The sequence below is a fragment of the Panthera uncia genome, chromosome B4, assembly GCF_023721935.1.
Source record: "Panthera uncia isolate 11264 chromosome B4, Puncia_PCG_1.0, whole genome shotgun sequence".
NCBI classification, from domain to species: Eukaryota; Metazoa; Chordata; class Mammalia; order Carnivora; family Felidae; genus Panthera; species Panthera uncia.
This window is the reverse complement of record NC_064809.1, coordinates 120,306,211-120,332,268: the sequence shown is the minus strand read 5'-3', so window position 1 is coordinate 120,332,268 and position 26,058 is coordinate 120,306,211. Positions and strand designations below refer to the sequence as shown.

Genomic DNA, 26,058 nt, shown 5'->3' with positions numbered 1-26,058 from the left:
CTAGTGATCACATGAAAATGTGCTCCCATAGAAACTCTATACCCCTCAGCTATTATCTTCCACCCCTCCTCTTTGCCCCTGCTCTAAATGATCACTAATCTTTCTGTCCCTATAAATGTCCCTATTCTGGGAACTCAGTATGAATGGGATTATATAATATGTGGCGTTTTGCGGCTGGCTTTTTCCATTTAATGTGATTTGTCACGATTCATCCATGTTGTAAGCAGGTGTCGTATATCATTCCTTTTCACGGCCAAACAATATTCCCTCATGTGGCTCTGCCACACTGCATTTATTCATTCTTCAGTTGGTGGACATTGGGGTTGTTCCCACTTCTTGGTTATCACGAGTCATGCTGCTATAAACATTTGTGTGCAAGTTTTTGGGGAGACATATGTGTTCATTCCTCCTGGAGACTTTAATCCTCTCGGCATTCCTGTGGCTTATCGTTGTTACCCCCTTAGGCACAGGTGGAAACAGAATTGCGAGGTTCGGGCTGTTGTCCAAAGTCACGTGACCTATGCAGGCCATAAACCTAGCGCTTCTCTCTAGACCAGCTCTTCTCAGAGGGGTTTCTGGGCTTTCCTTTTAAGGATGTCTAAGAAATTGTACAAAAGTAATAACCTCCATTTAAATATACACACCACCCCCCCCCCCCCGCCATTTACCTGTCATCCAACTAAACGCTACGCATATTTCCTAAAGAGCATCCATAAAATATCATTCTGACAAACATAGCCTGCTTGGAATTAGCACCCCTTGCACATTTTGTATCATTTTTTTAAAAACTCACATTTTTGTCACTTTGCCCCAAATTATACTTCTATTTCTAATACGTATTGTGGGTAGAGGTTTGGAATGGCAAAGGCCATCCCCAAACTATTAACAAGTCCTCTCCCCTCTCTCTAATTTTTCTCTGGGATGAAATCAGTATTGCAAGTTAGTGCCTTCCTTCCCACACCTCCTCTAGGTTAAAGTTGAATTCTTTGAGATCGCGATTTTGTGTGTGTGTGACTTTAACAATATTCTCTTCACATGTCCTCGCATAAGCCCAACAATTGCTTGTTGACCCATTTTAACCTCTTTTGAGCGTCATCTTCAAAGTGTAACTGTCCTTGACAATGAAAGAGACCTTCCTATTGTCCGGTCCTTCCAGGCAATCTTTAGCATGGCGCTAAATGGCTTTCAGATGGAGGAGTTGGCCAGAGGAAGGAGACAAAGTAAGCTGTTGTTCCTGAGTGACTTTGCTAAAGTTTCCCTTTTCTTTCGCAGAATGGTGCATTTCTATAGAAGATGACAGACGTTTTGACAGGTGCAATATGCTTTGAACTGTTGTGTCCGATAATTCTTTTGTCTTGGGTTTTCCCAGCGGAGTGGTACATCTTAGGATGCTGATATGCATACTGTTTGCCTTTCATTTAGTGTGCTGAGCCTTCCTCCTCACTTCCCTCCGCTTCACCCTTTAGGCCCTTTGCATGCAGATGGGGAGGCTGGCCTTGGTGCAGGAACCTCTCCCCTAACCTCTCCCCAGCTTTTTTTTTCTCAAAATGGAAATCACTTCTTGCATAGTTTTATCATTATTGTTAAAAAGGAAAGAATGGCAAAAGAAATTACTTGGAGTGGGAAAAAACACAGTGGCACATCAGAGGCAATGGCTGGCAGAGCTAAAAGCCTAATAATAATAATACCTAATATGTATCGGCACTCTCCATGTGTCAGATACAATGCTCAGACTTTGACATGCCTGGTCTGTTGTGGAAAAAGTGGAAGTTATCTATGACCTAATAACCCAATGACCACCATTGTTTACATTTTGGAGCATATCCTTTCATATCTTTTTCTTAGCTTATTACATTTTTTGCACTTTTATTTTTTGGAAAAATTAGACCATACTGCACACACTGTCTGGATTTTTTCCCTATTGCAATGAATGCGATTATCTTTGCCAAATCAACAAATAGTTGTTATCATACCATTTTAAATACTACACGGAATTTCATTGTACCATCATAATTTAATTAACCAATTCATTATGTTAGGACATTTTTGGGACTTCCAAACTTCACTACTGCAGATACTTTTTGTGATGAATATGATGAATATATTTTACATATCCTTATATGTACTTTTCTGGTTATTTTTGTAATGACGATTCCTAAAAGTGGAATTGTTGTTCAAAATACATGCAGGATTTAACTTTTCATTATCTTTTGCCCTGTCCAGAAAGATTGCTAAGTGTTTCATCTGACATGCTCTCTGACTTCCAGAACTTCAAGAAGAGGTGATGTTACAAAAGATTTAGCCTAAACAAAGATAGACACCAGAGATCCTAAATTAAATCATTTTGCCTCTTCACCTTTTGTCATGGTGAATTAGATCTGCATAGATTTTTCTTTATTGAGGGAACGTTTTTTACAAAATTGAAGATTTCTCTCACTTCAGAAACTAAAACTGGGAGCTTCCAAATATATAATGAAACAGCACTAATGTTCCATATCTGAACTGATATGGAAGCAGAAACTTAACATCGTCCAGTTTGTTTCTCTGGATGTTCTCTTGTGTATTTCCATTAAACGTGGCCGTTGCCAAGGACTGTGTCCCACATATGACTAAAAAGAACACGGTGAACCATGATAGGAGGGAATCATTTATAAAATAAAATGAAATAAAATGAAATAAAATAAAATAAAATAAAATAAAATAAAATAAAAATTGCCCTGTTCCTTGTAATAAGTAATTTTACTTTTCGTTCTAATTCATATTTTTCTTTGCTTTTTATTTTATTTTTTCATATTTTTCTTTAGTATTAAGAAAATGTCAGAATCGGAGGAAGAATGAACTAACGGGGAGCTCGGATTTGAGGTTTTGCTAACGTTAGAAATAGTTAGAGATGCTGAATGTTTATGTATTTACCTTCAGAACCATCTAAAGATACTTATAAATAAAGTGCCTTACCTATAAGCAGCATCAAACAGAAGTCAATGAAGAGCAAGTTCTGTCACAAGTCTGGCATAATGGCGTCTGGTTTAGAAAATGCCTGAAAACTCAAAATACCGTGCTCTGTGCAAAATGGTGAACTCTAGCATCTGTGGTTTGGGTTGAAAAAAAGAAGGCAGGATTAAATTTGAATGTGTATTGAAAATAATGAGTGAAAGTACCGAGAACTCTCATAAGGACACGTTAAATGAAATTGCATGGAGTGCTAAATGTAGTGTGTATTTCCAATTTTTTTTCTTGGAAGCTGTATGGCCAAGTCCCCCGCCTGACTCTGCGACGCCCCAACCCTGACCTCTTAGCCCCCACCTCTAGCTTTCTACTTCGTTTTACTCCGTGGCTCTCTGCAGTCTGAACTGAAGGGTGGAGATGAGAAATCAGTGTGGGTTGTGAATTCCGCGAAGCGGGAATAGTTACAAAGTCACTCCTGCTTTCGTTGGAGCAGCAGGACACTGGCCGTTTGGCAGGCCGTGGGTCATGTGATCTGCTGACCTCTATCTGGGCTCCGTGACTCTGCCTAGTAACAATTGATTAATGGTGTATGGTAACTCTGAGAGCAGGGCTCATCCGTTCCCCTGAGTTTGAAGACTTCCTCATTATCTTAGGCTTTTCACTGCTGCCCTTAGGAAATTTTACTCACAAATTAGGTGGAACAAAGTCTTCTCAAAGAAAATTATTTTCGGTGTTTGGTCATCAGGGAGCAGAAGGCTTGATGGTCATTTACTGCATTGACAAAGGGTATGGGAGGCAAGTGGCGATTATAGGGCTGGACACCGTTCAGGCCCCCTTCCTCTGTACTCCGGGGCTGGGTTTTCAGAAGAGGCAGTGTAACAAAAACGATCACTCAAGTGACAAGTTGGCCTCAAACATTTTTGGGGTGGGGACAGAATATCTGATTTTTGTGCTGGCACAGAGGTTATGTACACATGTATTTATTGAGCTTTAGTATTCAATAGCCATCCGGATTTGTGACAGGCACTGCTAATTGTCTACCCAATATTCATTCTCTGCTTCTTAGTAACAGAACCCCAGTTTTATTTAGGGCAACAATACGCTAGGTTAAAAGTATTCTCATCTCCGCATTTCCTTGTAGCTAGAGTAGTTGTGTTAACCTGTTCTGGTCAATTCGTTAGAAACAGAAGTCTCCTGGAAAGACCACCATTTTCCTGAAGAAAAGGGAACAGATTCAGCCGGCATGTCCTTTGTCCCTTGCTTTTCTCCCTCTTGCTTCATGACAGATGCGATACCCAGAGATGGAGCAGCCATCCATCTCCTGACCCCGAGGACAAGAGCCACAAGCTAAGGATGGTACAGCTGAAAGCTAGAAGGAAACTGAGCTGGAGTGTGAGCCCTGAATTCTCTACCTTTGGACTTCTACTTATGTAGGAAGATTATACTCATTTGCTTAAGCTACTGAAGTCTGGTTTCTACGGTATAGAATTGGATATACTTAAATCCTGGCCTATCATTTCCACTTGGGTGATGCCCTCTGAACTTCAGTTGCCTCATCTACCAGGTGGGGTCGTCAAAAGCCGTCCCCACCTTATAGGGTCATCCTGAAGATTAAACTCGATAGACAATGCACATCAAAGTCTTAGCAGAATATCTGACACGTGGAAGGTGTTGATCCTGTATTAGCTATCATTATTATTACTAAGGATTTAGCTCTGGCTGCCATTGCCTCTGATGTGCCTCTTTGTGTTTTGTCTCTCTCTGATATTCAAGTTTATCCCATCATTTTTAGGATCCAAAAAATGATCAGATATTTATGTATTCATGTTGAGATAGCATTTGACACATCACTTACTTCTCATCTATTGTATATGTATCCAGACCATGGACAAATTGCTAACTCAGGAAACAAAGCCAATATATACTATTAAATATCATTGGATTATGATTTGAGTGGCTGTTTCTCTTTCCAGAGGGACAAAGAGACTGGACTTTTTCAAGGGAAAACAAGCCATGATTGGAACCCAGACCACCTATTTGAGTACTGAATTCAAGATTCCTCTTTGTTACCAGGGGCAAGGAATCAAAAGTCCAGTTTGTCATTAAAGCACATGCTATAGATTAGGAAGTCTTTTGAAAGCAAGTTATGTCCCCTGGGCTTTTGTGTCACTCAACTAACCGAAGAAACTTTGGAATTCTCTGTTGTTAACAGTCAGAAAACTTCTGCTTATTAACCCCTCCTGGGTCAGGGTGGAGGGATAAAAATATGGCAGATTGACAGCAATTGATCCCACAAATAATTTGAGTCTGTTTTAGGTATTTTTTTCTCTGTTACCCCGAGAACGCCTTTTCATTACATTTTTTTTTAAGCCTCAGCTTTAGGAGACCTGATTTCTAATTTAAATTCTGTATTACCTTGAATAAGTTTTTTCACTTCTCTGGGCCCTGGGTTCCTCATCTGAAAAATGAGAAGGACTTTCAGAGCTGATTTTCTATGATTCTGTGCATTCTCCAGCTTTGTCCACCTCCCTCGACTCTACCTTCTCCATCCTGTTTTAACTACGTCCATTTATTCGGCACCACCCTTCCTACTTGCTATCCCATAGAATACTTGATTTTATTCCAATTCACTCCCATACTCGCGGATCCATTTATTTTTCTTCTCTATGTCAGACCTCAGAAAAGAGGGGCAAACATCTAGTATATGTGCTGCCGAAGCGAGCACGAGGGGCAAACATCTAGAAGTTGAGTCTTAATCATAAAGAGAAACTACAGATGGTTTGCCTCTTTATTCCAAAGTAATAGTAATAATAATACTGATAATGATGAATGGCTGAAGTGTACTGATTACTTAGTATGTGCTAAGCACTTTATCCACACCTCTGACCAGTGGAGCAGAAAAAAAATCTGTTGGGCTGCTCAGGAAAGGTCTACTCATCATTGTTAAAGGAGAGGCATGTGAGAAGTCCCAGTTCAGGGCAGCGGCAGCCATCTTTACTCTGGATAGGCAGGTCAAGAGAGTTCCAGAGATGCTGGATAATGTCCCTGTTATTGCTAAACAGGTGATGGGCAGCCCACCTCCAGACTTCTTGTCAACAGAATTACAAGCGTTTACATGATTTCAGCCACCACTAGTCGGGTTTTCTGCCCCTTATAAGCAAAAGCATTCCATTGGACGTGAATCATTGTGGCCAGGTATTGCTAAGCCTTTTATGGCCATTATCTTTTTAATCCCACAGCAATTCTAAGAGGTAGGTGCTGTCACTTGCAGGTGAGGAAATAGATGGAGAGGGCTCAGGAACCAGACCCAAATCACAGATGGTTAGCGCCTCTGTGATGATGCCCATGTTCCCCATAAAGCCCTGAGCCACCTGTGGTTGGGGAGTGTTGGTCACTTCTCCTTGCATCTCTAGGCGGCAGGTGGATCTCCAGAAAGCCAGTGGAATGATTACTGAATGAATGCTCTATGCTTCAATTTTAGTTCACTCTACCCTTTCCTTCAGATTTGTCTCAAGCCAGTACAAGATCATGGTCAAAAGATGATGATGCTCGTGAGCAAAACATTCTGTTTCCCTATGCATCCAAATAGGCATGATGGAATAAAAAACACAAACTCCAAATAGTTATTTATATCTACGGCAGTTTTGAAATTTTGGAAAGGTAAGAAGCCCTTGCCATGTCATTTAATGTTCTCAGGGGACAGCTTTGATTAGGACCACTCAGGGGTCAGAACTCAGGAAAGATTCATATACTCTGTCACAAGTTTTTTTTTTCTTTCTTTTTTTAATGTTATTTATTTTTGAGAGAGAGAGAGGGAGAGAGAACACGAGTGGGGGAGGGACAGAGAGAGAGAAAGGGAGACAGAGATTCCCAAGCAGGCTCTGTACTGTCAGTGCAGAGCCTGACATGGGGCTCAAACTCACGAACTTTGAGATTATGACCTGAGCTGAAATCAAGAGTTGGATGCTTAACTGACTGAGTCACCCAGGTGCCGCTGTCCCAAGGTTTAGACGCGACTCTGCCACTCAAATTTCTTCTTTATCCCCAAAGTTACCTAAATTGTGCCTTAGATGAAGTTGGCACAAAGGTTCCAGGCTAACTTTTTTTTCCATCCTAATAATTAGAATGGACTTTTAAGAAAATATGCATTGCATTTGAAAATTCTTGCAAGTTACTTATTCTCTCTTGGCTTTAGTTTACTGGACCTGAAAGAAGACGAACGATTTCCTAGCTCATTCATTCTGTCATTTATAAAGCATTTATTGAGCAGCTACTACATGTCAAGGAAGGTGTGAGGCACGAGAAACAGACTGGTACAGAGCAGACATTACCTTTCTCCTGAAGGAGCTCAGCACCAGTGGGTGGGAGACACACAATGCTGTTGGCTTCAGAGAAAATTGACTTCTTCAGGGGGTTGAAACAAGAAGTTAAAGGGAAACAAGGTTAAAGGGAAGAACATTTCAGGAAGGACATTAGCTGGTCCAAGAATGGAGAGGAGGGGCGCCTGGGTGGCGCAGTCGGTTAAGCGTCCGACTTCAGCCAGGTCACGATCTCGCATTCCGTGAGTTCGAGCCCCGCGTCAGGCTCTGGGCTGATGGCTCGGAGCCTGGAGCCTGTTTCCGATTCTGTGTCTCCCTCTCTCTCTGCCCCTCCCCCGTTCATGCTCTGTCTCTCTCTGTCCCAAAAATAAATAAAAAACGTTGAAAAAAAAAAAAGAATGGAGAGGAGATAAACTAGCATGTGTGAGGCCAGTTTGTCTGGGACACGGAGAGTGAGGAGACTGTGGTCAGAGATGAGGCTGGACACACTGATGGGGACCAGACCATGAGGGCTTTGGACTTGCTTTTGAGAATGTTGATTTTCTACTGAGGGTGATAAGCCAGATGGCGGTTGAGGACACGAACAAGTGGACAGATTCTGTTGGTAACAGCCACTGACTCTTGTGTTCTCTGTCAGCACCTCACTCCATGCCCACAGATTATGATGGTGACACGCCAAGGCACAGGATGAAATGCTGGGGAACCTTGTCAATTTCAGACGTCAGTTTGAGATGTTGTTTTGTATTACATTAAAAAGAATAGGGAAAAAAAATGAAACATTCATATGACATTTTAAAGCCCAAATGGAAGACTTCAAAGACATTTTCGTTTTGGGCCAAGATCCTTTGGGCTCTGCCTCCTGGTGTCCGTGTATGGGTCTGTGCACTCACTCACGCACACGTCATTTGCCTCTGATAATAAAGGTGTTTCTATGGAATAACTTGAAAACCATTGTCATGAGGTGTCATCAGACCCTCCTCCCCAGGGTGTCTTCCCCACATAGAGCCTTTGTGAAATGTCCATGTTGCTAATGTGAACAGCCAAAGAGGGGTTTGTCTCGTCTACCTGTCTTTGCCTGCTGTTTTGAATCAGTACGTACCAAGAGGTCATGGGGCATCTCACTCATGCTGATGACAGATACAACGTGCCCAGCCAGAGCCAAGTGGGTGAGCAGAGACAAGCCATCCAGCGTCCCCAAAACTCCCTCCAGTGCTCCCTTTGCCTTCCTTCCAGATGACGGTGCAGGCTTCATTTTTGCAAATCCCATAATGCTTCGTCTGTGATATTACCACTTGGACTGTTTTTGCTTCCTCTTTTTTCTTAGTGGAGAATAAAAGAGATGATTTTTTTAAAGCCTGTTTTTGTCCAGTGGAGGGGAAAAAATGATTTCTAGAAGTATATCTTGAAAATAGCTATTTTCAATTTCATTTACCATTTAAAATTTTTTAAATGTTTATTTATTTTTGGGAGAGAGAGAGCACGAGTAGAGGAGAGGCAGAGAAAGAGGGAGACACAGAATCCAAAGCAGGCTCCAGGCTCTGAGCTGTCGGCACAGAGCCCAACGCAGGGCTTGAACTTACCAACCGTGAGATCATGACCTGAACCAAAGTCGGATGTTCAACAGACTGAGTTATCCAGGCGCCCCCATTTTCCTTTATCGTAAAAAGATCCAATCAATAATCAAAAATGCTTCTGAGGCTTCCCATAGAAAATATTTCCCACTTTTACATTTGTTAACATAATGATTAATTTTATGTATTAACTTGGCTAGGCCATGGTACCCAGATATTGGGTCAAACATCTAGATATTGATTTAAAGGTATTTTTTACATGAGATTAACATTTAAATCAATAGACTTTGGACAAAGTGGATTATACTCTATCTTAGTTCAGGCTGCTATAACAAAGTATACTGGGTGGCTTGTAAGCAACAGAAATTTATTTCTCACAGTTCTGGAGGCTGGAAGTCTATGATCAAGGTGCCACCAATGGTCAAGTTCTAGTGAGGGCCCTTCTCTGGGTTGCATCTGGGCCATCTTCTTGCTGGGTCCCCACATGGCAGAAAGAAGGTGAGAGAAATCACTGTCAGGTTCCTCCCCTGTAAAGTCACTCTTTTTATTACCTTTCCATACTGTCCTCTTTGGAAGGAAGTTGCTATGCGCAGCCCAAACATCAAAGATGGGGAGTGATGGCCCACCTCTTTGAGAGATGAGTATCATTCGTGTGTTTTTGCTGGTATTAAGTTATTGATGCTTTGGTTGATTTTATATCCAGCAACCTCCTTGGACTTTTATGAGGGCACTAATCCCATTCATGAGAGCGCCACTGTGATGACCAATCACCGTCCCAAGAAAAGCCCTCCCCCACAGCACCATCACATTGGAGGTTAGGATTTCAACATATGAATTTTGGAGGGACATGAGCATTTGGACCATAACACCCTCCATAATGCAAATGGGCTTCATCCAATCGATCGAGGGCTATAAGGAAAAGACTGACCTCCCCAGAGAAGGAGGGGACTCTGCTAGCAGACTGCCTACAGAATGAAGCTGCAACAGATACATAGATGATAGATAGATGATAGATAGATAGATAGATAGATAGATATTATACACACACACACGAGTGTGCACACATGCACCCTGTTCGTTGTTTTTCTGGAGAACCCTGACTAATACAGGCAAAAACAAACACCCTAAATAACAATTAATGGTGCTACATTTATAACCTTTTAACTCTTAAATGGATTTTCTATAATCTACATGAGCCCGGGTTAGTTGATCCCTCTGAAGGCAGTAAGTTAACAAATCAGATATTTCCAACATGGCAGAGTGCTGTATATGACAGTAATAAAAATAGCAGGTATGACTTTTGTTAAGAGATGAATATTAAAATCCTTAAGATTTAAGCTTCTGGATCAGAATAGAGGCATAAAAATATTTGAATGGGTGAGCATTATGTACAGCAACCTTTCAAGAGTATAAACTTTCATCAACAAATAAGCTTCTAGAAAGTAATGACCAAGTTAAGATTTTTGTTTTGTATTTTCCTCACTGCTTTACATACCTCAGCATATTGGTGTTGCCCTCAGTACAGCAAGATCTTGGGCAGAGCAGCTACTGGCAGCAGAAAGGGTGAATCAGTGGAAATGGCCAACCATTATTTACTTTTCATTGAGACTCTATTGAGTAAGGTTATTGTTGATGTTACTGTTATAATTGCATTGAGCTATTATTTAGAATCCTCCTTGTTTTCCTAGGAAGTGGGTTGTGATCACCAGAGAGCTTCTTGCTTGCCCAGCACCCAGACAAAGAATATAAAAGTTTGGAAGGCATGGGATGCAACTCATTTTCCCAGTTTAAGACAGGGCTATACTGGGGGGGGAGGTGGGGTGGGGGTGGGGAATCCTAGAAAGTGAGAAGAAGGAAAGCAAGGTATGAAGACTGGGCAGGGTGTTGAGCAAAACAATGTAGAATATCTATTTGGGAGAGCAGGTGGGGGTCCTAGGAGAAAAGACAAGTCAGTTATTTTTGAGGTTGTGCTCTCCTGTGGAATGTATGATGTCAAAGATTTTACTGTTTTTCATTACAATCTTGAGTAAAATCTCTATCAATCACTTATACTTTTGGGCAGTGGATTCTGTCTGGGAAAGTAAAGAGGGGCTGAGATTTACATTTTGCTAGGGATTGGAATAGCACATAATAGCACATCCCACGTGGATGTCTGGGTTACACAGGGGTAATAATCAACACCTGACCCTATGGCTTTCAAACTCAAATCTGTAAGAATGAAAGACAAAATGAAAATGGTTTGGCCTATTTTCTTTTCTTTTCTGGCAACGATAAAAGACAACAATTATAGTTATGAACTTTGCTAGTGTAATTAAAAGTTGTGGTTTGCTCTTGAAAAGTGATCTTGCATAGAAATATGTTTGGTCTTTCAATGAATAAATATTATCTTAAGTATGTTACACAAATTAGTTGATGCAGTATTGATACATTTTAAGACTCCTGGTGAAAGACAACACTGAATTCAAGTCAATTCTTGGGCAAGTGGTGATGTCCATCAGAGCCAAGGGGAGTCTCACATGTGGGAGCTGGCCCTGGTGATCAGGAGGAAAACTGTCCCCTCATTTGCTGATACATCTGAAGATGAACTGAACCAACTTTTCTGAGAGATTATTTCCCCCGTGTGTCCACTGAGTGGGGTCACTTTGGAGGGACCCATGGAACAGCTAAAGAAAGGCCTTTAAAGTGAATGCTTGCTGAGCCAATGCAAACCTTCTGGAATTCCAATGAGAATTCCCTCTTCATCAGGTCATACTGTTGATGGAGTACTGCTTAAGCCGTGTGGGTCCTCTCCAGCATCTACTGAGTGGAGCCAGTTGGGTGTCCCACGCCCTCAGCTGAGGGATGTGACTGGATTTCACAGCTTTGTTTGAGTCAGAAATCTGAGGAGATCAGAGTCATGTTCTGATGCCCTGTCTCTAATATTACATGACTTTTTCGAAGAAGAAATGTTTATTTAGTTTTTAAAGTTTATTTTATTTTATTTTATTTTATTTTTTATTTTATTTTATTTTTGAGAGAGAGAGAGAGAGAGAGAGAGAGAGAGAGAGAACGGGCATGTGCAAACAAGTGGGGAGAGGGCAGAGAGAGAGGGAGAGAGAAAATCTCAAGCAGGTTCCATGCTGTCAGTGCAGGGCCCAACATGGGGCTCAGACTCACAAACCGTGAGATCATGACCTGAGCCGAAATCAAGAGTTGGACGCTTAACCAACTGAGCCCCCCAGGCTCCCTGTAAAAGAAGAAATGTTTAAACTGGAAAACCATTTTATCTTATCCATCCCAATGGTACTGCACTAGAGAATTCCTGCTCCCACTGTTCAATTTCTGTCTTTGGAGGCCAAGGCTGGTGGTAATGACACTGTAATTTAAATACTGTTGTTCCATAGCAACCCCTTCAGTCAATATTTTTTATCACTTACTCTTAGTTTCACAACTTTGTAGAATTACATTCTGATAAGATGAGAACAAAGTACTTTAACATAAAAATTAGTAGTTTTCAATAAAACTACGTGGTCTTAACAAAATTTTTTTGCTCTCCTTAAAAATTTGTTATTTGTGTACCTCTATTTTAATATTTTCATTTTTGAATGAGTTCATTAAATTCCCTCACCCACTTCACCCCCCCCACCCCAAAAATCTTGCTGGAATTTTTGGTATTCATTGAGCAATTTTGAGACAGAAATTTACCTTAAACAATGTTGTCAATCTACCCATGAAAATGATTTATTTTCCATCTTATTCAGGCCTTTGTTGCATCCCTTAAAAGAGTTAAAAATTATCCTGATCAGGGTCAGATGTGTTTATTTATCACTGGTTGTCCAGTATGGTCGGAAAGCTTCTAGTGGTCCCTGTAACCCTTTCAAGGAGTCTGCAAGATAAAAATGATTTTCATAATTATAGTAAGAAAGTTTTTTTAAGTTTATTTTTTAAAATTTATTTATTTATTTTGAGAGAGAGAGAGAGTGTGTGTGTGTGTGCACACACGCGCACGAGCATGCACACGCAAGCAGGGGAAGGGCAGAAAGAGAGAGAAGTGAATCCCATTCAGGCTCTGCACTGTCAGTGTGGAGCCCGACAATGAACTCGAACTCACAAACCGTGAGATCATGCCCTGAACAGATATCAAAAGTTGGACACTTAATTGACTGAGCCACCCAGGCACTGCAAAGAGTTATTTATTTTTTTACTTTCATTTTCCAGAAGCTAAATGAGATGTGATATAATAAATTGAATGCTAGAACTTTATTTTGAGGGGAGAGAAAGGATTTTATGCATATGATTTCATTATCTTTAATAGGTGGGGCATTCAAGGTTTCTGTTTCTTCGTGTCAGTACAGACTTTTTACATTTTTTCCAAAAATTAATGCGTTTAATATAGATTTCAAAATTATTGGCGTAAGGTTTTTCATGATATTCTTTTACAGTATAAAAGATAACTATTATATCTTTTTCCCCTAATTCCATCAACTTTTTTTCTTTCATCTTAAATGATTTTTAATTTTCAATGAATTTATTTTCAATCAAATTATTATCCCAATGTTTCTAGATGAATTATTCCCAGAAGTAAGGGTCTTCTTTTCCAGAAGTCAGTCATAGGAAAATGGAGATATAGGATACACCAATGAAAATGCAGAATTGGTAATTAAGGATTAAAATTCAGCTGAACTTAGGTAAGGCATTCACTTAAGTCTTTTAAATAAGCCATAGATGAGAAAAAAAGGAGTGATTTTTTTCTCCAAATGTTGTCTCTTTTCTCACAAAAGGAAACTCTGAAATGTCCTAACTGTACATAGAACCAAGTAGTTAAGATATCAGGAGGAAAGAGATATTCTGGCATATCAGTCAGGACCTTGGAAACTAAAGGAAACAAATTTCAAATTGAGCATGGAGTGTTTGGCTAGCTCGAAAAAATAACAGCTGGAAACTTCTGCTTATTAAATCTGAACAAGCTGTATTTCTGGGGCTTTTTTTCCCAGTAGCAAATGCTAAAACTTGAGAAGGATTCATTTATTCAGTACATATGAAAATATGGTTTTACACAGTGTGCATGCGTGCACACACACACACACACACATACACTGACAAACCTCAGACAAACAAATACCTATTTCTTTTAATGTTTACTTATTTTTGAGAGAGACAGAGGATGTGCATGAGCAGAGGAGGGACAGAGAGAGAGAGGGCGACAGAGGATCTGAAATGGGCTCTGTGCTGTCAGCAGAGAGCCCAACGTGGAGCTTGAACTCACGAACTGCGTGCGATATCATGACCTGAGCCGAAATTGGACGCTTAATTGACTGAGCCACCCAGATGCTCGAACCAATACCTGTTTCTATGCCCAGATGAGTCTTGGTTTAAAGATGCACCCGAGGTTAACCATCTCATATGTGAGGGCCCAAGAGGGTCTGATTCCGGACAGCCACGTATACATTTGCGAGCACAGACACCGCAGCCACACTGTCTGACTTTGAACCCTGCTCTACCACTTGACAGCTGTGTGGCCTTGGGTATGCTACTCAACCTCTCTGTGTCTCAAATTCCCGGTCTGTAAAACAGAGTTACTAACAGTACCTACGTCCTAGGGTTGTTGCTAGGATTAAATGGAGGAATGCATGTAAAGCACTCGGAATGGTTTCTGTCCCCGAATAAGGCCTCGGTAATACCCTGTTGTGAATCTGGAAAGGGGACAAAATGGGGAAGCAGGGGAGGGCATAGGGATGCTCTTGGGAGGATTTTTCTTGACCCTAGACAGCACACTGACTACTTAACAATTCTGCTTTCCCTTCTTGGACTTTAACTAGAAAGTAAAAGAACCAGTATCGGGAGACATTGCACAAGTGTGTCAATTCTGAAACTGTGGACATGTCAATGCTGCCTCAGACCAATTCAGAAATCAAGTATACACTGGGGCTTCTATTCTTCTCCTTCCTACACCCTCCCTCTGCCTCTGCCTCCACCCCCTTCCCCTCTTCTCTTTTACTTTTCCCCAGTTTCTGGTTTTTTCATTTACTGGTCCTATTCCCATACCACCTCCTTATTCTTACTCCTTAGACCTTTATTTTTTATTTATTTATTTTTTTAAATTTTTTTGTTAACGTTTATTTATTTTTGAGACAGAGAGAGAGCATGAATGGGGGACGGTCAGAGAGAGGGAGACACAGAATCAAAGCAGGCTCTAGGCTCTGAGCTGTCAGCACAGAGCCGGACGCGGGGCTCAAATTCACGGACCGCGAGATCATGACCTGAGCCAAAGTCGGCCGCTTAACCGACTGAGCCACCCAGGCGCCCCTCCTTAGACCTTTAGACACAGCATCCTGCATATTAACAAACTTGACAGATTTTCCAGTCATGAAATTAGGAATTAAAGAGTCTAGACCTGGGGCGCCTGGGTGGCTCAGTCAGTTAAGTTCGGACTCTCGATCTCAGCTCAGGTCTTGACCTCAGGGTTGTGAGTTCAAGCCCAGCATTGGGCTCTTCGCTGGGCATGAAGCTTATTTAAATAGATGAAGAATCCAGACCTTTGATTTAATCGATGAGAACATGCGCCAGGAGAGTTCAGTGATGTGCCGAAGACGACAGAGGTGGTGAAGCTAAAATGACGTCCCCAGAGGTTTCCCGCCCTCCATTACGGCAGGACGTGGCCAATATTCAATGATGTGTCTGCTTTTAAAATAATTCCTAAAAGCAATCGTTACAGCCATCAACATTTTATTTATCGTTTCACTAGGTAGTAAATTATGTACATGCAACACATTCTTATTCTTTTATTACCTTTTTTTTTTTTTTTTTAACCTCAGTGGCTAAAAGGTTAAAAAGGCTTCACCCGCTGGGTCCCTGGAGGATCCAGGCTGGAAACATGAGTTTGAGCTGTCAGATGCTCCGATACTGAGTCACGCCAGCATAGAAAGAGTGACTAATATCCTGACAGCTAAACATCAGCAGGTGTTAAGATGTAAGAAAGAAAACAACCTGCATTAAAAATACTCTTCTGCTTTGTGTCTAACAGGGAACACACGGGGAGCTTAAGAATAAGCTGGAACAAGTGAGCAAAACTCGACTTCATGTGTGAGTATGATGAACTTGTGATTTCGTGGAAGCGGAAAGCGTGATCAAATAGTGAGCAGAAAGTACGCTTGGGTGACAGTCAAGAAACAGAGAAAGGCGGGTCCCAGGCCAGTCAGGAGGCCTGAGTGGTTCTGCCTCTCACCAGCCACGTGTCCCGGGGCTATTTTCTCCTGGGTGTAAGGAAAGGTTCAGATGGACCGGTCCCTAAATTCTCTCTAAAGAAAGAGACCTTCAACAGTTCCAAGTGGACAGTTCTATCTTGTTTTGGTCTTACGCTGCTTTCTACGAGCCTACTTTCTGTAGGAAACAGAAACCACTGCAGTCCCCCCAGTATGTGTCCCAAGTTGTTCATTAGAAAAGAAGAGTGCTCCTGTTGGTGGGAATGCAAATTGGTGCAGCCACTCTGGAAAACAGTGTGGAGGTTCCTCAGAAAATTAAAAATAGACCTACCCTATGACCCAGCAATAGCACTGCTAGGAATTTACCCAAGGGATACAGGGGTACTGATGCATAGGGGCACTTGTACCCCAATGTTTATAGCAGCACTCTCAACAATAGCCAAATTATGGAAAGAGCCTAAATGGCCATCAACTGATGAATGGATAAAGAAATTGTGGTTTATATACACAATGGAGTACTACGTGGCAATGAGAAAGAACGAAATATGGCCCTTTGTAGCAACGTGGATGGCACTGGAGAGTGTGATGCTAAGTGAAATAAGCCATACAGAGAAAGACAGATACCATATGGTTTCACTCTTATGTGGATCCTGAGAAACTTAACAGAAACCCATGGGGGAGGGGAAGGAAGAAAAAAAAAAGAGGTTAGAGTGGGAGAGAGCCAAAGCATAGGAGACTCTTAAAAACTGAGAACAAACTGAGGGTTGATGGGGGGTGGGAGGGAGGGGAGGGTGGGTGATGGGTATTGAGGAGGGCACCTTTTGGGATGAGCACTGGGTGTTGTATGGAAACCAATTTGACAATAAATTTCATATATTGAAAAAAAAAGAAAAGAAGAGTGCTCTTTCCACATGTTCACTGGCTGATGAATGGATAAGGAAGGTGTGGTGTGTGTGTATATATATATATATATATATATATATACACACACACACACACACACATACTCGGCACAATGCAATGTTACTCGGCGATCAAAAAGAATGAGATCTTGCCATTTGCAAAAACATGGAGCTAGAGGTATTATGCTAAGTGAAATACATCAGTCAGAGAAAGACAAATACATGATTTCACTCATATGTGGAATTTAAGAAACACAACAGATGAATATAGGGGAAGGGAAGGAAAAACAAGATAAGAACAGAGAGGGAGGCAAATCATAAGAGACCCTTAAATACAGAGAACAAACTGGGGGTTGTTGGAGGGGTATGGGGGAGATGGGCTAAAAGGGTGATGGGCATTAAGGAGGACACTTGTTGGGATGAGCACTGGGTGTTGTATGTAAGTGATGAATCACCGGGTTCTACTCCTGAAACCATTATGACACTATGTTGACTAACTTTTTTCTTTCTTTTTTTTTTCTTCTTTCTTTCTTTTTTTTAAAAAAAGAAAAAAATGAAAGAAAACAAAAGTGCTCTTTATGTAAAATGTAGTAAATGAAATCCAGTTTTCCCACCGGGGCAATTCAACCTAATGACTGGTGCATAAGGTCTACCAGAGGCAGACCCCTGGTACCATCACCGATTAGCTGCTTCCCAGTTATCAAGGTGTGAAATCGCTGTGGTCCTTGGTCAGTTGGCTCAGGGGGGCCGTGGGGAGGGTGCAGAGATTTCACACAGTGCTGGGCACATAGTAGGCACTGAGTGTTCTGGTCATTTCCTTACTCGTTCTAAACATGTTCAGCTCAGCAGACTGCATGAGTGTCTCTTTAAGGTCAACACCGTTGAGTCAGTGCTGAAGAAGGAGAAATAACACAGTCACGGTCAATGTTACGGCCCAGGACAGCGTGTTCCTCTTCCATGGCGCTAACGTCATGCTTAATTTAGTCATCCAATTTCACACCACCTCTTTATTCTCACCTCTTAGGGCTTTAGTCACCGAGTTCTGTATACTGGTAAAGTTGACAGATGGACAGACATGAAATTAAAGAGTGCTCATCTTTCATTTCATAGATGAGAAAATGTGCCAGGACAGTTCAGAGATGCGCCCAACATCACAGAGTTGGTGGTAGAACCAAAATTATGTTGGTCATAGCAGTGTGGCCAACATCAGTGCTGTGTTTATTTCTGAAATAATAATCAAAAGCTAGCAACATGGCAGAAATAAGTGAGACCATTAAAGGAACCTCCTGGAAGGAAGTGTCAGTTGAAGCCTGCCAGTGGCGAAGACTGGCTCAGAGTGACTGACTCCTTCGATGGCTAGTGCCCTCGTTCTTACTCATCGTGGTGTGAGCAATCCAGCCTCACCGTCATCCACCCAGAGTTTCTATTTACGCCACAGTCTCTAAAATGCTGGTCATAGTTCTTTATCTCCTCATAAAAACCCAGGGAAATAGGCATCAGTGTCTCCATTTCACAGAAGAGTAAACTAAGACTCAAACGGAGTGTCTTGCTGAGTCCCACAAGTGGCACAGAGGCAGACCCAGGATCACAGAGGATGGGTCTCTGCTCCTCTGTGATTCACTTTCCTGCTCTCCCTCGGATTCAAAGCCACTCTCTAGGGCTGCCTGTGAGACACAGTCAGTCTCAGCGCTGTGTGAAAGTTGCATCTGAACATTGTATTTTCCCAAGGACGATGATTTCAAAGTGGCTTGTTTGTCTGGTTGCTGTGGTTAGGCTATTAGTGTACTCAATGTAGTAACAAGTGATTTCCAACTTCGAGTGCAGACCCCGAGGGTAGGTGCTGAGCCCTCCAGCGGAGAGGAGTATTTCCAACGCCCTCCCTCCCCCTCTGCAGGGGAGGCCACTGGGGCTGGTGAAAGTTACACAGCCCTTTGTGACACACAACAAGGTACCCTCTGGCTAATTTAGAGCTGAGAAAAAAACAAACACTTACAGAATTATTGCTTTGTCCCCAGCAGAGGAAATAATAGGATCCACATTTCTGGGTTCTTGCTTTTGTCCTCTATTTCACAATTCTTTCCTACCCTACTCCAGGAAACTGTCAAAATGATCTCACTTTTGCTACTGCTGTAACTAAAGAACACCAATAGGCTCAGTTTGAATAAAATGAGTACTGGTTACAGCTCCTTTTATGTATCAAGCCGACATGTTTGGGATTTTGCTTTCATTTTTAAGACCTAAATTTTGTAAGATTATTGAGAACAGAAAACCAAGAATCATAATCTAATCAGAGGTTTCTTTAGTTTTTCACAGCTCTCTACAAATTTTCCTTTCCTTCCTTCCTTCCTTCCTTCCTTCCTTCCTTCCTTCCTTCTTTCCTTCTTTCCTTCCTTCCTTCCTTCCTTCCTTCCCTCCCTCCCTCTCTCCCCCCCTCCTTCTTTCCTTCTTCCTTCCTTCCTTCCTTCCTTCCTTCCTTCCTTCCTTCCCTCCCTCCCTCTCTCCCCACCTCCTTCTTTCCTTCTTCCTTCCTCTCTTCCTTCCTCCCTCCTTCCTTCCTTTTCTCCTTCCCTCCCTCCCTCCCTTTCTCTCTCTCTCTCTCTCTTAATCTTTCCCCAACACCCCCACCCCAATCTACTGGAAATTCTTTCCATTCCCTTTGTGTCTGGTATACTCCTACTGGTCCACTAAAACCCATCTGAAGTGTAACTACTTTGCTCTACCTCTCTCCACCCCCAGGGCAAAGAGCTGCTTTTTAATGTTTGCATAGTACTTCGATCGTGTTTCTCTCACAGTGCCCACCATATTGTATTATAAATATTTGCTGCCAAATGCTTATGGGCCACATGGCTCCTCTGCTCAAATCCTTTAGGGACTTCTTCTTAATTTCAGTATAAAGTCTAAAGTCCTTAGTCTGAAATCCAGAATCCTTTGTCATGAAACCCTGAGAAGCTCTCACTTTGTAGCTCACCATCCACACTTTTATCCTGAGCTGCAGACATAAAGCTGAGATGCTAAAAAGGGTTATGCTGTTCATGTCGACATCTCTAGCTCATTCTTTCCCCAGCACCCAGAGGACCTCCCCTCCTCCACCCTTTGCCAGGGGACGTCTGAACGTCACCACTCTTGGGAGCCCTTTCCTGAGCTCACTTGGTTCCCAAGGTACAACTTCCGTGCTTTCCCATGACACCCTGGTACCATTACCACCATGCTGATCATATTGCATTGACTTTGTCTCTCCCCCACCACACCATTACTTCAGGGGAAGTTCTGGGTCTTCTGTCCATGTATCTCCAGCACCCAGCTGAGCGCCAGGCACTTTTTAGAGGCTCAATAAATCCTTGTTGAATTTAACCAACGAAGAACAGCCATTGCCCGTGGTGATTCCAATAGTCATTGCATGAATATTAAAAACTGGTTTATAAACTTGTCATAGGATAACAGAAAAGATAACCTGTGGGCGGACAGATGCGAATGGAGCAGACTGATTCCGAAGACCATGATTGCGATTGCTACTTACTGTTCTTAATTTTTTTCTGAGTTTCGGAAGATGAAACACAAAATGAGTGTGCCCCTCTTCAGTGCAACTGGTGGGAGCAGCCACACCAGAGGCTTCCCCCGAGGCCAGCCCAGATGCTTGCTCTCAAACAAAGCTCCAGCCACACTTCACCTTCGCTTTACCCTGTCATTTGCCTACTTAGGACATTTATTTGCTTTCACTGACCGGTTCTCTCTCAACTCTGATTTTTTATTTGACTTTGGCAGGTGTAACATAGCATTTTGTGGTAGCGTATGATTGTTTTAAAACAGCCCTTCATTTGTAGGTTACAAAGCTAACAGAGACCCTTGAAATACCACAAAGATCATGAAGACAGAAAGTAAACACCTCTGGAGTTGTAGTCAGAAGTCATTTCCCTCCTAGTTTCTGGTTACTTTCCTCTTAATTCCTGGCAGCCTGCAATCATAGGGCTCTGGTCGCAGGCACCAAATGGTAATTTATCATCTTTCTTGGCAGGCTTCCTGCTTCATCCTGCACCTGCCTTCTTGAAAGAAAACAAGACATCAGATACTTATTCAAATAATGGAAGAGCTGATCAACTAGGTCTCCACACAATAGTGAGTTATCCATGATAAAAGGACAACTTTTTCATGCAGTGTATGTGACATATGCATCCCTTCTCTTAAGATTTATGAACCCATGACTATTAGTATTGTTAATATAATCAAACCTTTTACAGCCTCACTCCGAAGCTTAAACGTATTATCAATTGGCTGCTAGGAGGAGTCAATCAATTTCATAAATGCTTAAACACCTGCACTCTCTTCGGATCGGGGGAAAAAATCAATACCAAGTCTTCGTTTTTCTCCAACTATAATGCCACGCAATGTTGCTTACAAGTTTGGGAGGACTTATAATTAAGACAGCCACACTTAAAAGATATGGTGAGCTTGATCCCTACTGGTGGTTTTTGTGGTGTGTGAGTGTGTGTGTGTGTGTGTGTGTGTGTGTGTATTTTGCAACAAACATTTATTACATACCTGTTAACAAATCATGGTGCCAGTCCTTGAATATACAAGGGTGACTGAGACAGGAGACCTGCATTCAGGATGCTCAAGATTACAATCAGGATTACAAGACCTGTAAACTACTTGCTGTAATGGTTATATAAATCAGAGTAATGTATTTGCTGAATGTAGGGACAAAGAAAAGAAGGGGAAAAGCAAAGGAAAGGAAATGAAAAAGAAAACAAAAAGAAAAGACAGCTTATTAGATGCTAATCACCAATACTAATGCAGGCTACAAACTCCACTTCTCGATGACATTTAATTCCTGCAGTACATGGTGACAACAGGGAGGGAAGTGTAAGCATTCTTAAAATGCTATCAATTCCCTTTTTGTCATAGTTTTTTCCTTCTTTGTTATTTGAAAGATTTTTTTTTTTTCAAAATGCAGAAAAGCAGTATCACATAGGGGAACTGTTTACTCATCACCAAGAATTAACTGAAGTTCACTTTTTGCCCCTTCAGCTTCAGATTTCATTTAAATAGAAGAAATGGAACGTTGCCGACAAACTTCAAGTCACCTTGGTTCCTTTTGCCCACCTCACGCCTCATCTTTCCTCCCTCCCTAGAGGCAGCCCCTTGCTGAATTTGCTGTACCTTCCAGGTCATGTGTTTATAGCTTTATGCCAGTTACTGATTCTTTGCATTTGTCATCTGTACAAAGAAGTCATTAAGGGGCACCTCAGTTGGTTAAGTGTCCGACTTTGGCTCAGGTCATGATGTCACAGTTTGAGAGTTTGAGCCCCATGTCAGGCTCTATGCTGACAGCTCAGACCCTACATCCTGCTTCGGATTCTGTGTCTCCCTCTCTCTGCTCCTCGTCTGCTTGTGTTCCTCTCTCTCTGTCTCAAAAATAAATTTAAAAAATTTTAAAAAAAGAAGTCATTAAAACTAGCTGTCCTCCCCATCCAAAGGGACTTCTTTGAGCATCCGATAATATCCTGATGTGAAGGTGCTTCGTAGACTGTAAATTATGATTGAAATGTCATTTGTTATTATTTTTTAATAACTCGAATCCAATTTATGAACAATTGTGATACTGCTTATGTGCTTGTAACTTGCATAAATTCACACACACACACACACACACACACACACACACACACACACTACAACTCCTCTTTTCCCTCCTCAGTACCTGGTTTTGATATGTACCATGTTAATGTGTATCACGGGAATAGGGCCTGGCCCACAGTAGGCACTCAATGAATGTTTGTTGAATGTGTGTTGTCTATCTTTTCATTAGACGCTCAGTAATATGAGGCCAGTGTCTATTTTCATTGTTGCCGATCCCTTACTACCTGAAACAGTGTTGGTGAATTGACTGGAACCAAGGACAGTTTCTGGAAGTGAAAACATTCTATCTGAGACTGGAAGTCTTTCCACAGGCGAGTGAACGATGGACGGGCCCTGCCTCTGAGAATAACCTTAGAAAAAAGCTGGGGACGCTGGAAACAGGCACTGTGTGCTTCTACTCTGCTCTCTATATGCTTCTCCCTGGGTTTGGATTAGAAGGTGCTCCTAATTAGCATATATCTTTTTAATAGTCATATTTTCTTTGTAGTTAAGTTGCAAAGCGAAATGGCTGCCAGGGGTTAGGATAATAACTGTCTGGTCTTTCTTGGAATTTTCCCCAGATACCCTAGAATGTTATTTTTCCACTTTTTACACCTGCTGTTTGATAGTGTGACACCTGGTGACTGGAATTTTCTAGCTCCCCACCTGTTCACAAAATATGTTATTTCTTTAATCTAAAAATACTCTTTTTTTTTTTTAAAAAAAGATGAAGAACAGAAAAGAACCAACTTAGAAAGTTTAAATAGTCAAGGTAAGCAAGAAACATTCAAGACTAACCTGGGTTCCGACTGACTGATGTTTTTACACCCCAAATCTATACAGGAATGGAAGAGATGGCCCCACTTTTGCACACGCTTACCTTAACCAAGTTGACGTTCCTTTGCTTTCCTTTATATTATTTTTTTAAATTTCTTTAGAATTTAAAAACCACAAAGAGATACAAACACAGCCACTTTGACAACAGACAAAAAGAACTTTGCAGAAGGGGCTGCTCAGACTAGATAATCTAATAGAAATTTCCCCTCCCCGACTTCTCTGGTAACACAGTGCATGCACGTTCTCTTGAATAATAGCACTCAGCTGGACGGTCCAGGACTAGGCCATCTGCCCTGCAACATGAAAGATACACACATAAATACAACCAGCCCTGCAGATTGAGTTTTATAAGATTTCTTCCTTCTATTTTGGATGTCTAGTTTTCAGAGCTTTGGCATCATTTCCAAATGAAAATATATTTTTGTATTCAATTATGGTGATTTGATCTTAAAGAGACCTCTTCAGTAATCACTTGTTTGGTGCTTTTAGAAGCTTTTGGTGGGAGTTAATAGAAGGAAGACACAGTGTCTGTATTCAAGGAGCGTAAACTCAGAGGATGTTGGCAAACTTGTCTGGACAAACATGTTGTTCTCTGCTTGTAAAGCTGATGGATTACACCCTACCAGGGGTCTCCCACCAAAAGTCAGCGAGAGGATATCTGTTTAGGGTGATCAAAGGTAGGGGCCCATATGGGGGCTCTGTCTGTTGAGCGTCTGAGTCTTGATTTCCACTCAGGTCATGATTGCAGGGTGGTGGGCTAATGTGAAGGCTGTTTGGGAATCTCTCTCTGTCTCTCCCTCTCTTCTGTCCCTCCCTCGTTTGTGCTCTCTCTCTGTCTCTCTAAAATTAAAAAAAATAAAACGAAATATTAAAAAAGGATGATCAAAGGTAGCTTTGGTCAACAGACCTTCCAAGGCAAGATGTTCAGGCATGGAGGTCAATAGCATGTGACAATGGCATGAGTCCTGTAAAACTCAAACAAATCAACTAACAAACCAGTCTAAGAAATTTTGAAGGGTGATGGCAGGCAGTGCGTCTGGACTGTATTTTCTCTAGCAGATGCTAACCCCTGTCTTCTCCCTTTCCCACTTGCCATGCCCCCCACCCGATGTGTGTTTCAGTTTCTATGTACCCTCGGAATGACTCCAGCTAATATCATTCTGTTCAATGCTTTGCCTGTGTCATCTGTAAAATGGTGTCAGTAAAACTAGCCTCCCCTTTCCTACTCCATGGGACTTTTTTTGAGCGTCAAATAAGATACTGGGTGTAAAACTACTTTGTTAATGTTCAATTATTATTAAAATGGTTTTTATCACTTTTTAATGTAACTCTAAATCTATTAAAATGGAACAGGATGAAATAGAATCAAAATAGGGGCTCCTGGGTGCTCAGTCAGTTAAGCATCCAACTCTTGATTTCGGCTCAAGGCATGATCTCATAGTTCATGAGATTGAACCCCACTTTGGGCTCTGTTCTGAAAGTATGGAGCCTGCTTGGGATTCTCTCTCTCTCTCTCTCTCTCTCTCTCTCTCTCACACACACACACACACACACAAACACAACACAAACACATGCACACACACTCTCTCTCTCAAAATAAATTAATTAGTTAAAAAAATAAGAAATAGAATCAAAATATTGTGAGGCACTTATCTGCCACTTTGGTAAAAGGTAAACAGGTCAGGGACATAATCAGTTTTATTTATTGTCACATCCCTGACACTTCCCATAGCACCTGCCACATGGAGCTCACTTGATAAGTATTTGCTGGAGGACAGCAAGTACTGTAGAGAACGAGTGGCAATGTTCTTGGTTCCGTGTGCCCAGGTAGCCAGATAAATAAAGGAGAGGAGGAGAAACATAAGAGATGGAGACAGTCATCCAATCGGATGAAAGTACCATATGATCAGGGTGTGCTTTTGCTTTAGACTTTAATTTGGGAGTTATAAGTAAACAATCATTTCTTAGCTCTTAAGTCCATCTGTTTTCTATTCTTTGGGACAGACCCTACCCAGTCCAGTCTTGAAGTAAACTAGTTGCACACAAAGATCACATGACCTGCTAAGTTGTGAATTAGTGAACGGGAAATGTCAGCCTTTAGGAATTTGTAGGCTAAACTAGTTTAAATTGTGTGGAGTGGCACTGAAATCCGTTGTTGAGTCAGCTGATAAGCATGTGTGGAGGGTCTGCTGTGTGCCTGGGCCATCGGGAACTGCGGGGGCCGAGGTCCCCAGGGCTCTCTCTTTGGCTCACTCCTGATGGGACAGCCGCTCATTTCCTTTCTGAATCCTCTGGGACACAGTAGACTGTGTAGTCACAGTCCCAGCAGACTGTGGGGCAGTCTGCTCTGCATTAAACCCTTTCCTCTTTCAACCATTTCAACAGTATGATTGGTTTCATTTTACCCCGGCTACGATGGCACAACTTGATGTACGGTGGCACTAGCTCTGGGACCTACAGTGTGGGGAGGCCTCATGTGTGGGTTCACTCGATGTACGTGTTTTAGAAGCGTTGTCATGCCATCAGGTTTGAAACTAACAATGCTGCGCATTAAAGAAATATATTCCCAAGACAGGGTACATGTTGATGGCTGAACTCCACCGGAATTGGTATTTTGGAGGGGAGGGGGTGGAGGGCGACAATGTTTCACAAGCCACAGTGAGAAACACAGAGGTAACTCACCCTC

At 41.8% G+C, this 26,058-nt stretch overlaps 1 long non-coding RNA gene across 1 annotated transcript in view; it reads left to right on the top strand.

Moving 5' to 3' along the window:
- LOC125919491 (uncharacterized) overlaps positions 1-21,027 on the top strand; it is a 28,182-nt gene extending 7,155 nt beyond the window's left edge. The window contains exons 2-3 of the long non-coding RNA XR_007456805.1: positions 15,840-15,898; positions 20,932-21,027. This is a non-coding gene — a long non-coding RNA (uncharacterized LOC125919491). The remainder of the gene's footprint in view (positions 1-15,839; positions 15,899-20,931) is intronic.
- The last annotated feature ends 5,031 nt before the right edge of the window (positions 21,028-26,058 follow it).